This window comes from Chinchilla lanigera, unplaced genomic scaffold (assembly GCF_000276665.1).
Source record: "Chinchilla lanigera isolate Chin_1 unplaced genomic scaffold, ChiLan1.0 scaffold00179, whole genome shotgun sequence".
Lineage (NCBI taxonomy): Eukaryota > Metazoa > Chordata > Mammalia > Rodentia > Chinchillidae > Chinchilla > Chinchilla lanigera.
In genome coordinates, this window is record NW_004955580.1 from 171,844 (window position 1) to 182,466 (window position 10,623).

A 10,623-nucleotide genomic window follows, 5' to 3' on the forward strand; every position below is an offset into this window, starting at 1 on the left:
GCCTACACTCTCCTCAGGAGCGGCCGCCCCTTCGGGGGACGCCGCCTCAGCCGACCCAAGGAGCCCTCGCCCGGCCGCGGGACCCTGGGGAAGCCAGGCCGCAGCCCGGGGGACCGGGCCACTCACCTTCTCCGCTTGGAGTCCCGGCTCCGCCGCCCCACGCCAAGAGTTCGAAGAGCGTCCGACGAGCGTCCGCAGCTCACGGCAGCAGCTCTTCGAATGCGCCTGGAGGCGCTTGAGTTCCCAGAAACCCCCGGGGCTCACACACACCCCCTGCAGCCGCAGAGAACGTTCTGGAAGCTTCTGCACAGGAGCACGGGAGGGGCTCGGGAGCAGCGGCGGGTACGGCCGCGATCTCGCGAGGGTTGCACCTGCGCACTGAGCGCTTGACCCAAGGTGCCACGCCCACGGGTACATTCAGCACCCCCAGCACGCCCCCCTCGATAAACGGCCTATCAGGGGCTGAGCAGCTCTGCCCTTAGTGCAGCTACTTGTGAGGTTGAAGCAGGAAGAGGCGGGGAAACCACTAGTTCGAGCCCAGTCAGGGCTACCTAAGGGTATAGCAAGACCCTGTCTGAAAATGAAAAAAAAAATTTAAGTGGCGCGGGGACGTACATTAGCGCAAAGGCCCTGAGCTCAGTCCCCATTGCCGGAATTTAAAAAAGAAAAGAAAGAAAAAACTGCAAGGCAAATATGGTGGTGCACCCAAAATAAAAAATAAAAAGGGAGGGTGGAGCTCAGTGAGAAGGCTCTGGGTTAAATGCCCAGTACGGCAAAAAAAAAAAAAAAAAAAAAATTGATTAATTAATTAATTTTAAATTTAAAAGCCCTATAAGCAAGACAATGGGATTGGGAGAGTAAATGAATCCTTTTACAATATTCTAGAAATTTTTATTTCATGTATCTTGAAGCTCTGTGCTTGAGTATAAACACATTTATGAATTTTATGATTTTCTGGTTAATTATCCCTCATCATTAGTTTTGATCCCTGGTGCTGCTCTTTGTCTTTACTTTTCTGCTATTAATCCCATTTTCCTCTACTTACCTTTTCATGGTGGGTCTTTGTGCAGACTACTACTACCAACCAATGTGAGCCTTTTCTATTTCAACTCAATCACTTGGAAACGGCACGGAGAAATGTCTGCTCGGTTCCTTTCCCGGAGTCTTCTCTGTGCGTGTCTTGGTTTTTCATGCATTCTGATAGTCACCTCTTTATAACTGTAGTGTTTAACCTAGTATAATTTAATTTTACGTGGTTGGATGTGGGTTTATCCTTTTACTGTCTCCTCTAGTTTTGTTTCTTTGCTCCCTTTCTGTGCCTGTGTTAACAAACTTTTTTATAATTCCATTTTAATTTATCTATTGCTTTTTTAACAATGTCATTTTGCATTATTATAGTTGCTCCAGATATAAAACATATCGTTTTTCACTGTCTACTTATAATTCATATTGTGCCACATCACATAAATGTACAAACCTTTCCATCATATAGGTTTATTCCCACTACACTCCATCTATTATGCTATAGTCGCCATATGTTGTATACTCACATGTGTTGTGAATACCACGATATACTATTATCATTTTTACTTTAAACTGTCACATGTATTATAAAGAAATTTAAAGCAATAAATGTCCTTTAATATTTACCCACATATTTACCATTTCTGGTGATCTCCATTTCTATCCCTTTCTTCAGACTGAAATACTTCCTTTAGCATTTCTCTTAGTGAGTCTGTTGATGAGTTCTTTTAGTTCCATATATCTCAAAATGTCCTCATTTCACCCCGCTTCTTGAAGGATGTCTTCCCCGGATGTAGACACAGAGTTCTGGGCTGAGATTTTTCCTTCTTCCTCCTCTCCTCCTCTCTCCCTCCTTGTTCTTTCAGCAGTTTACCAGTGTTCCACAGTCTTTTGGCTTCCATTGTTTCTGAGGAAAACTCAGTGGAACTTCGTGTTAGTGTCCCATAGGTGATGCTTCATTTACTCTGCTGCCTTTAGAGATCTCTGCATCGTTTGTCTTCAGTACTTTATAGTGCACCTTCATGTGGTTTTTCTTCCTATTTGTCCCCTTGGGGTTCACTGAGGTTTTTGAATTTGTAAGTTGTGTCTCTCCAAATTTTGGGATTTTACACATTACTTCTATAAGTAGGTTTTCTTCCCTGTTCTCTCTCCTCTCTCCTGGGATTTCACATACCACATTTATTAGACCCTTTTATGTTGTCTCACAGCTCACTGATGTTCTGTTATCTTCATCTTTTGAACAATATTTTGCCTTCTTGGTTTTTCAGAATGGATCATTTCTATTAATCTACCTTTAGGTTTGCAATTCTTCTGTCATCTACAATGTACTATTAAGACTATCCAGTAAAATTTTCACTTTGATATTGAATTTTTATAACTTTTAGAATTTATCAATAATTATTTTCAATAGCTTTTCTTCTTGTCTGAAATATTTCTTGTTTTGACACAGTGTGTCTCATTACATAGTTGAGGCTGGCCTTGAACTCACTATGTACCCCAGCAGGCTGGCCTCAGACTTGTGGCGATCCTCCTGCTTCAGCCTCCCAAGTACTAGAATTAGAGGTGTGTGCCACCACACCTGGCTGAAAGAGTTCTTTTCAAAAGTTTGTTATGACTATGATTTATGTCCTTAAGCATAATTTAAATCATTACAAATTATACTGTCAGGATCACCCACAATCAGTTTGCTTTGAATACTTCTTTTAATATCAAGACATTTTCTGGTAGTAATTTTTTTCTTTCTACCAATTTAGCATTCTATTCTAGTCATTGTCAATAATGAATTCTAGTGGTTCTGAATTTTGGTTTCTGTTATAGTCTCTAAACAGGCATGGCTGTTGTTATTGTTGTTGTTGCTGTTACTGTTGTTGTTTTGTCAGGCAGTTGACCTAGCTAAACTCAGGCTCCAAACTCTGTTTCCGCTGTGCTGAGCATGAAATCTCTGTGCAGTTCTTTTCCCAGCGTCTTCCCTGTGCATGCCTACCTCTGGGGTGAGCCAGAGACTTGGGCAGAGTTCATCTGTCAAATTTGGGGCTCCCTAGCTATTTCCCTCCTTTGCAGGATCCCGGCCCCAGCTCTCCCTCTGCCTGTGCCTGCCCTCAGAAGTCAGGTTCTGGGGTTTGGCCAGCCTGAATGGCAACCTCTGTGGCCTGCCTGGCTTCACATACAGACGAGCAGGAGACTCACCTACTGCTGCCTCCTTCTTCCAAGTATCCATTTCTCCACGATTTCTGCCTCTACTGCTTCGTCCCTCCTGCTGCCCAGGGTCCTGAGTGCAGGGCTGCTATCACTAAGGGAGTTGGTCTGGTGGCATATGGCTGAAGGCACAGCCAGATTTAAATTCTACAAGACCCCTGGGGCCTGGACTTTCATCAGAGCTCTCTAGCTGGGCTTTTGCCTCAGGTGTTCTCTCCTCTCAGCCCATCTTCTCATGGCACTTGGCGCAGTTATTGTGTCTACACAGGTGATTTGTATGCACTGGGTGTGGTGGCACCTACCTGTCATCCCAGTCCTGGGCAGGTTGAGGCTGAGGCAAGAGAATCACCCCAAGTTTGAGGCCAGCCTGGCCTCCATAGTGAGTTCCTGGACAGCCTGGATCACATAGTGAGACCCTGTCTCAAAAAACCAAAGGGGAAAGATGGATGCACAGATTTTTGGCACTCCTCTTTTGGAGAGGTGCACCTTAATTTCTGTCTACTCCATTCACCCATAAATCATGAATTTGGGAGAGCCCTCCCGTGAGCAGTTCTGTAGAGAAGCCCATGTGATAAGGAACTAAGCCAGGTGCCACCAGGATCTCCCAGCCCCAGTCAGCTCCTCAGACACTGCAAGCCCACAGGACACTAACTGTCACCTCCTGAGCAAGCCTGAGCCAGAACCTGCAGCTAAGCCACTGGGGATAGCTCATTCCCTAGCAATGAATGACTAAACTATAACCTCCCTTTAATGTCCAGTCTACCCCAAGCCCATCCTTCTAGGAAGCATTATCTTAGTAAATGGCAGTGAAAATCATGCAGGGTGGCATTGTTGGGTGGGGGCTGAGGTCCTGCTATCTATCTCATGGGTAATTGGAGGTCTCTAAACACAACTATGAGCACACTCCAACGCACAGGCAGAGGGAAGGAGGGGGCCAGCAAAGGTCTATGAAGAGCTGCCCTCCTCTTAAGATGTGAACCAAGAGAAGTGGGATTCCTGAGCCCTTGGAGAGGGTATGGATGGCACTGGGAGGTCAGATTGCATCTGCAGAGCCCTGGCTCCGCAAGGCCCTAGTGGCGCACACCACAGAGAGACTGGCTGGGGGAAGCAGAGCAGGCATCCGCAAGAGGGCACTCAGTGTGTGTGGAGCGGGCTGGGGAGCCAGGCTCCGGGCTTTGCAGAGCCACAAGCATCCCCCATGCTGCGCCCTTGTGGCTGTCACCCATGCCTGGACACAGACACTGCAGGGCTCAGGATGCAGCCTCAAGAACCAGAGCTGGGTGCCGGGCGTGGTGGCGCACGCCTGTAATCCCAGCACTCAGGAGGCTGAGGCAGGAGGATAGTTGCGAGTTTGAGGCCATCTTCGGATACAAAGTGAGCTCAAGGCCAGCCTGAACTGCATAACAAGATACTGTCTCGAAAAGATCAAAAAAAAAAAAGAATCAGAGCTGCTTCTGCTCCTTGGGAAATAGGTGGCACTGTCGCTGCTGGGTGAGGCCTGCGGCGGCGGGGGATTCCCTGCTGCTTCCCATCTGGGGCCTCAAATTCATTTAGCAGTGTGTGCATCTGATTAGTGGAGCTCGGTTATTTGTCTACACTCTAGTTGCAAGGGAAGCTGGGAGAGCCAGGATCTGACACTTTGTATTCATCTCAGAAAATGGGCCTCACATCAGGTGAAAGAACTGCATGTGCAAAAGTCCTGGGGCTAGAAGGAACATGGTCAGTGTGGAGTAAACAAGAATAATCGTACTGCAGGAGAGAGATAGAGACAGGAGTCAGAAAGGCCAGATGCCAGACCATGGTGTCCTTGTGGGCCTTGAGCATGAGTTGGTTTTTATTCTTGAGCATGAGTTGGTTTTTACTTATTGAAAAGCTTGAAGTCAGTGACACACAAATGTGTGAGTGGCATGATCACATTTTATTTCAAGAAGCTTTCCTTGCCTCGTTTGTAGAGAAATGATGTGGAGAGAAGAAAGGTGGCCACTAGGGAGCCCTTGGGGTTCTCCCATTAGACATAACTGCAGCCTGGACACAGGAAAAGACAGAGTCATGGGGAAAAGGCAGCTCTAAGAGACATCATGTAGAGAACCAAGCAAGCACCATAAGCGACCACAAGGTGACCCAAGGATTCCTCTGCTTTCCAGCCTTTGCCATGGTGCATGGGGCTCTATCCACAGCGACGGGGGACTCTGGATGAGCAGCAGCCCTGGTAGGAAATCATGAGTTGAGTCTTGGATATCTATGGCTGAAACATCCAAGTGGTGACACCAAGAAGGCAGCCAATGCAAAGGGTGGCTTTATCCAAGGAGAGATCTGGGCTGGGGACAGAAATGGGGCATCATGGAAAGTTCCAGGTGGCCCAAGAAAGTGCCACTCGTGAACATGCCTCACTTGCCCTTTCCCCAGTGTGGACATGGGCCAGGATAGGGGAATGTGGTCATGAGCCAGCTCCAGGCCAGCCTCAGGCAGAGTAGTTGTCTTACCAGGAAGTCTTGGCAAGGCTGGGCTCCTCTTCAGGACCTTGCTGTTGGTGATCTTCCTAGCTGTGACTTCTGTCACCTGCGTATGCCTGAAGTTCGGCCACTACCGGCTACCCATTTTTTGAGGAAGTGCATGTCCCTCCCCCATGGGGCTCAGGGCATAGCAACTCCATCCCCAGTCCGGTAGCACATCCTGATTGGTCCCAGAACAGCTTCACAGGATGCTCCTGGAGCAGCTGTTAGTGACCTGGGCTGCCCATTGGCCACATGGCCCAGTGGAACTGAAGGGAACCCTTCCAGTTCTCTCCACAGAAGGAAGCAGTCTCTTTCCTTGAGCCAGAACAAAGACACTGAAAGATGCTCTTAAGCACCCCAGGGCAGCCTGCAGTAAGAGCCAAGACTCAAAGACGGAAAAAGGCTAGGTCCTGAGTGACAGCCAGGACAGTGAGGCAGCTGGGCAGGGCCACAGTAGGGACAGTTGAAGTTGCACTGGGAAGGTCAGTGAAGGGAAAAGGGTCATAATGAGAGAGGAAAGAGTGATAGCCACATAAGAGGGCCAGTGGAGAGAGACTACACCGGGAGCGACCGTAAAGACTGGCAGCCACACTGAGTGAAGGGACAGCAGAGGGATCGGTCAGAAAACATTGCTGTAGTTTGAGCAGCAGGTGAGCAGCCACCTTCTGGTGTGGTGCCAACTGGCATGCATCTTAAAGCAAAGATGGCCTGCTCAGAAGGGTGGCGACCGCTCCCTCCCGGCCACCACGCCCCACCTGCCCACCGGGAAGACCCCCACAAGCCTCAGAGGCCCCAGAGTGTGAGGAGTGGCCTCACTTGGGACATAACATCCCCGTCTCAAGAGCTATTCACTTCTCTGACCCTTTTGCAGGGTTAAGAGACAACCTGGGTGACCTCGGATACTGCCATATGCATTGCCATGCACTGCCCACACCACCACTGTCTCCTTTGCTCAGTGCTTTGGTGTCCCCCCCCACCGCACCTGGCCACTTCCCAGCTTCTCAGGTCCAGCCACGCAACCTGTCCCTACAGGCACCATGCTAGTTACTTTCATTGCTGAGGCACATTACCTGACACAGCTGTAAGGAGGAAAGCTTTATTTTGGCTCAGTTTTCTTATTGGTCAGTGTTTGCAGTACGTAATGATTCCTTTTATGGTAAGGAGTTGGTACATATCCATAATACATATTAGTTCTTCTTTTTTTATTCACACCTGCCATTCCCCTCCCTTCCCAGCCTCTCCAACTCTTGGTCCCCTTCCTTAAAAAACCCTGTGTTCATCATTGTTCCCTTCAATTCTTTTTTCCCATCCTCTTCACCTCCCTTCCCCCACCTCGCTCCATCTCTTGTTGCGCTAAGATTGTCTGTCTTAGATGGAGATAACGTAAGGGGGTACACGCAGGTAACTGCCTGATAGACAGGCAACAGCCACCGATCTAGTTGAGATCGCCACTTTAAATTCAGGTTTGATGCCAATATGGTTCTAAAAAAATGTTTAAACAACTACTTTTCCTGGCTTCATGGTGGCCAGGACCCTGCCTTACTTCGGCCTCGATTACCCTTCACCACATAACAGAGTACCTGGCAGTCCGTCTTTGGTTTCAGTTCCAGAAGTATTTCAGTTCTTTGGGGGAAAGGAAGTCCATCTTCTGGTCACAACCAAAGGGCTTTGGTGATACAAGAGAGGGTGAAGGGCGCACTGACCAGAGTGACTAATCCAGTAGTCTCGCCCATCTTGGTTCTAGTTTGTGGTCACTAGCGGCTAGGACCTCACAGGCAACCAAAGGCTGTGTTGGCCTGGGAGTACTTCAGTAGGGAAAGCAAGGACTCCTTCTCTCCCTTTGATGTTTTTCAGAAAAATGGGAAGCTCTGTCTCAGTTCCCATTACCCCTTTGTATTGTATTCTCAAAAACTAGGCCCCAAGCCCCGCAAAGACACCATTGGACTTTTTTTTACACCCATGCCTGGCCCATGAACCCTCTGGAAACGCAAAATTAGAGGAAAGCCTCAGCCTCAGTTCCCCAGCTGGAAAAATACTCCCGTGGGACAAAACTATCAGTCTGTGGGACAGGTTACATCTCTGCTTCTTAAGCCTTCTTAGTGCTTCTCTAACCCTAAAGACACAGGCCCACCATGGGGTTCCTTGGACTCTCCCTCTATAAGGTCTTCTTCCAGTATGTTGGGACTATGATTTTAAACAAAAATGGGAGACCTCACTGGAAACTCAAAAGAGACCAGAGTGATAGGTACTACGAGTACCTCAGCTTCTCTTACCCGTCCTTTTGGTGGGGAAGCAAACACTGCAACTGCTCAGGAGCATGGGCAGAATCACATTAAAACGAAACGACACCTGGGGCTCTCTCTCACAGTGTTTGGGCCTTGTACTCAATGAGACAGGACATTACCTTGTCTCTAGGTTTTCTCTTTTCACTCTCGTCACCCAAACCATTACACGTCAAGCCCCACACAACCAAACCATCCTCTGTGCATAGATGCCTGGTTTTCTGGAGCCAGACCTTCCTGCATAGGCCCATGGTCACCCTGGGACCCCAGCATCTGCCCCACTGACACAGGTTTACAGTCCACCTTTAGGTTTGCCCAGCTATGCAGCAAAACTACCCTTGCCTCCATTGCAGGAGCTGGTGTCTATTTCCTCACAGGGAACTCATACTGTGCCTTTCTCATAGAGGGGGAGACACACTGTTGTTAGCGCCCTCCCTAATGTCCAAGTCTTTAACCACCTTCCCCATGTCTAAATCCACCTCGAAACTGAACTCCTCCCTAGAACTGTCTCTCAACCAGTTAAGGTTCAGAAGGTCTCTGAAGGGATCCCAGTTCATTCTCCCTCTTTACATCCCTAAGAGTACCAGGCGTGGTGGTGCATGCCTGTAATCCCAGCACTCGGGAGGCTGAGTCAGGAGGCTGAGTCAGGAGGATCACTGCAAGTTCAAGACCAGCCTGGGTTACAAAGTGAGCTCAAGGCCAGCCTGAACTGCATAACGAGACCCTGTCTCAAAAAGACAAAAAATAAATAAATAAAATAAAAAATAAATCCCTAGGGATGTGGCCTGGATCCTTATGGGACTCTTCACACCAGTCGATGCTCCTGCTACCCTGTACACTGTCAGACCCTGTGTCCTCAGTCACCTTGTTTGCTGTCTTTCCTCTCACCGAGAGTCTTATCAACATGTTCCCACCAGCTTGACCCACTGGCAGTCCATGCAGGTTTGTTCCATTGGGCAGCCTGTACCACTGGTGATACCAATGGATCTAATTACCTTTATGGGTCTTTGGGCTAATAAAATTAATAAGAACTCTATAAATGGGCCAAATCTAATTAGTTGCTTGAATTTGAATAATTACTGCCCATAAATATTAGTTGATACTATTCATGCCAATTTAAAAATTCTTACAATACTCAACAAACTTATTTCATTAAATTCAAAGAAATGTGTTTATATTCCTGAATTTCTTTGAAACATCATATACTCAGAGGCAGCTGATTTATGCAGAGTATGTTGAACATCATAATGCCTTTGGCATTTTGGCAGCCACAGCGGCACCCATCTTTTCAGATAGTCGTACCTGCACCGCCGGTAGTTCAAGCTGGCAGGGCGATCCAATTCAAATCAAAGCCTCCCAGCTGTGGGACACAGCCCTGTCCTGCACTTGTTCAACTTTAGATGGTCCTGCAGATGGGGCCCGCCATGGACATGCCACCTGACTTCTATCATGGGCCACTAGACAAGCCTCTGGAGGGTGCCCCTGGCTGCTAACCCCTTCTCGTCCCATTGCCCCTGTACAGCTTGAAGCGGGCTAGAGCATTCATTGTCCCTTTTCCCTAACAGCAGGTAGTGTCACTTCTTCAGAGGGAGGAATGTAATAGGAACTAGTGAGACAGGAGTTAGGGATCTATTAGACAGTGAGGACAGCAGCCCCAAAAGGAAGTCTGCTAAGTTCCAACCTCCACAGACCTCACACAAATATCTGCCAGGTGTTCTTGTGTGTCTGGGACCCCCTGGAGCATCCTCAGTGGCCACTGGCTCCAGGACGCTTGTGCCCTGCATAGACACTGCGTGAACAGTGCATAGATTAGACCTGAAAAGTACATAGGTCCCCTGTAGGGCAGAGATTCTATTGCTGACACAACAGCCCTTCTAAACCCCTTAAAAACTCCTAGACAAAGAGCAAAAGTTGTTCCTCTTTGTTTCCTTCCATCAGTCCTTTGTTTTGCTCTTTGTACTTTGCCCTACTCAAATGAGACTTCACACGGTATTTAGGCTTATATGTCTTGCTTTCCTTAACACTGTATTTTTCAGGTGCATCCATTTTCCTACAGATATCTCAAATTTATCCTTCTTTATAGTGGAGTAGTACTCCATTATCTATAGATAGCATATGTTTTTAATCCACTCATCTGTTGACGGACATACAGGCTGCTTCCAGGATTTAACCATTATGAATTGTGCTGCTAAAAACATGGGTGTGCATGTGTAGTATGATGTCATTAGCTGTTTGGGGAAGATAATTACAAGGGGAACAGCTGGGTCCAATGAAATTTCAAATTCTTTGAGAAATATACATGTTGACTTCAATAGTGCATATACTAGTTTACATTTCCACCAGCAATATAAGAAGTTCCTCTCTCACCACAGCTAAGTCAAACTATAGGACTTTGAAAAAAGAGATCGAAGAGGACGTCAAAGAATGGAAAGCTATCCCCTGTTCCTGGATAGGTAGAACTAATATTGTCAAAATGGCAAGACTCTCAAAACTGTTACATAAGTTCAACACAATTCCAATCAAAATACCATCAGCGGGGCTGGGGATTTAGCTCAGCGGCAAAAGCGCCTGCCTGGCAAGCGCAAGGTTGTGAGTTCGGTTCCCGGTACCGGAGAAAAACCAAAAAA

General features: G+C 47.5%; 1 protein-coding gene across 1 annotated transcript in view; it reads right to left on the minus strand.

The window, feature by feature from the left end:
- Positions 1 to 354, minus strand: part of LOC102008793 (collagen alpha-2(I) chain) — an 11,028-nt gene extending 10,674 nt beyond the window's left edge. Inside the window, exon 1 of the mRNA XM_005414114.1 lies at positions 127 to 354. The gene's annotated coding sequence lies outside the window, so the exon portion shown is untranslated. The remainder of the gene's footprint in view (positions 1 to 126) is intronic.
- Positions 355 to 10,623: the final 10,269 nt, after the last annotated feature.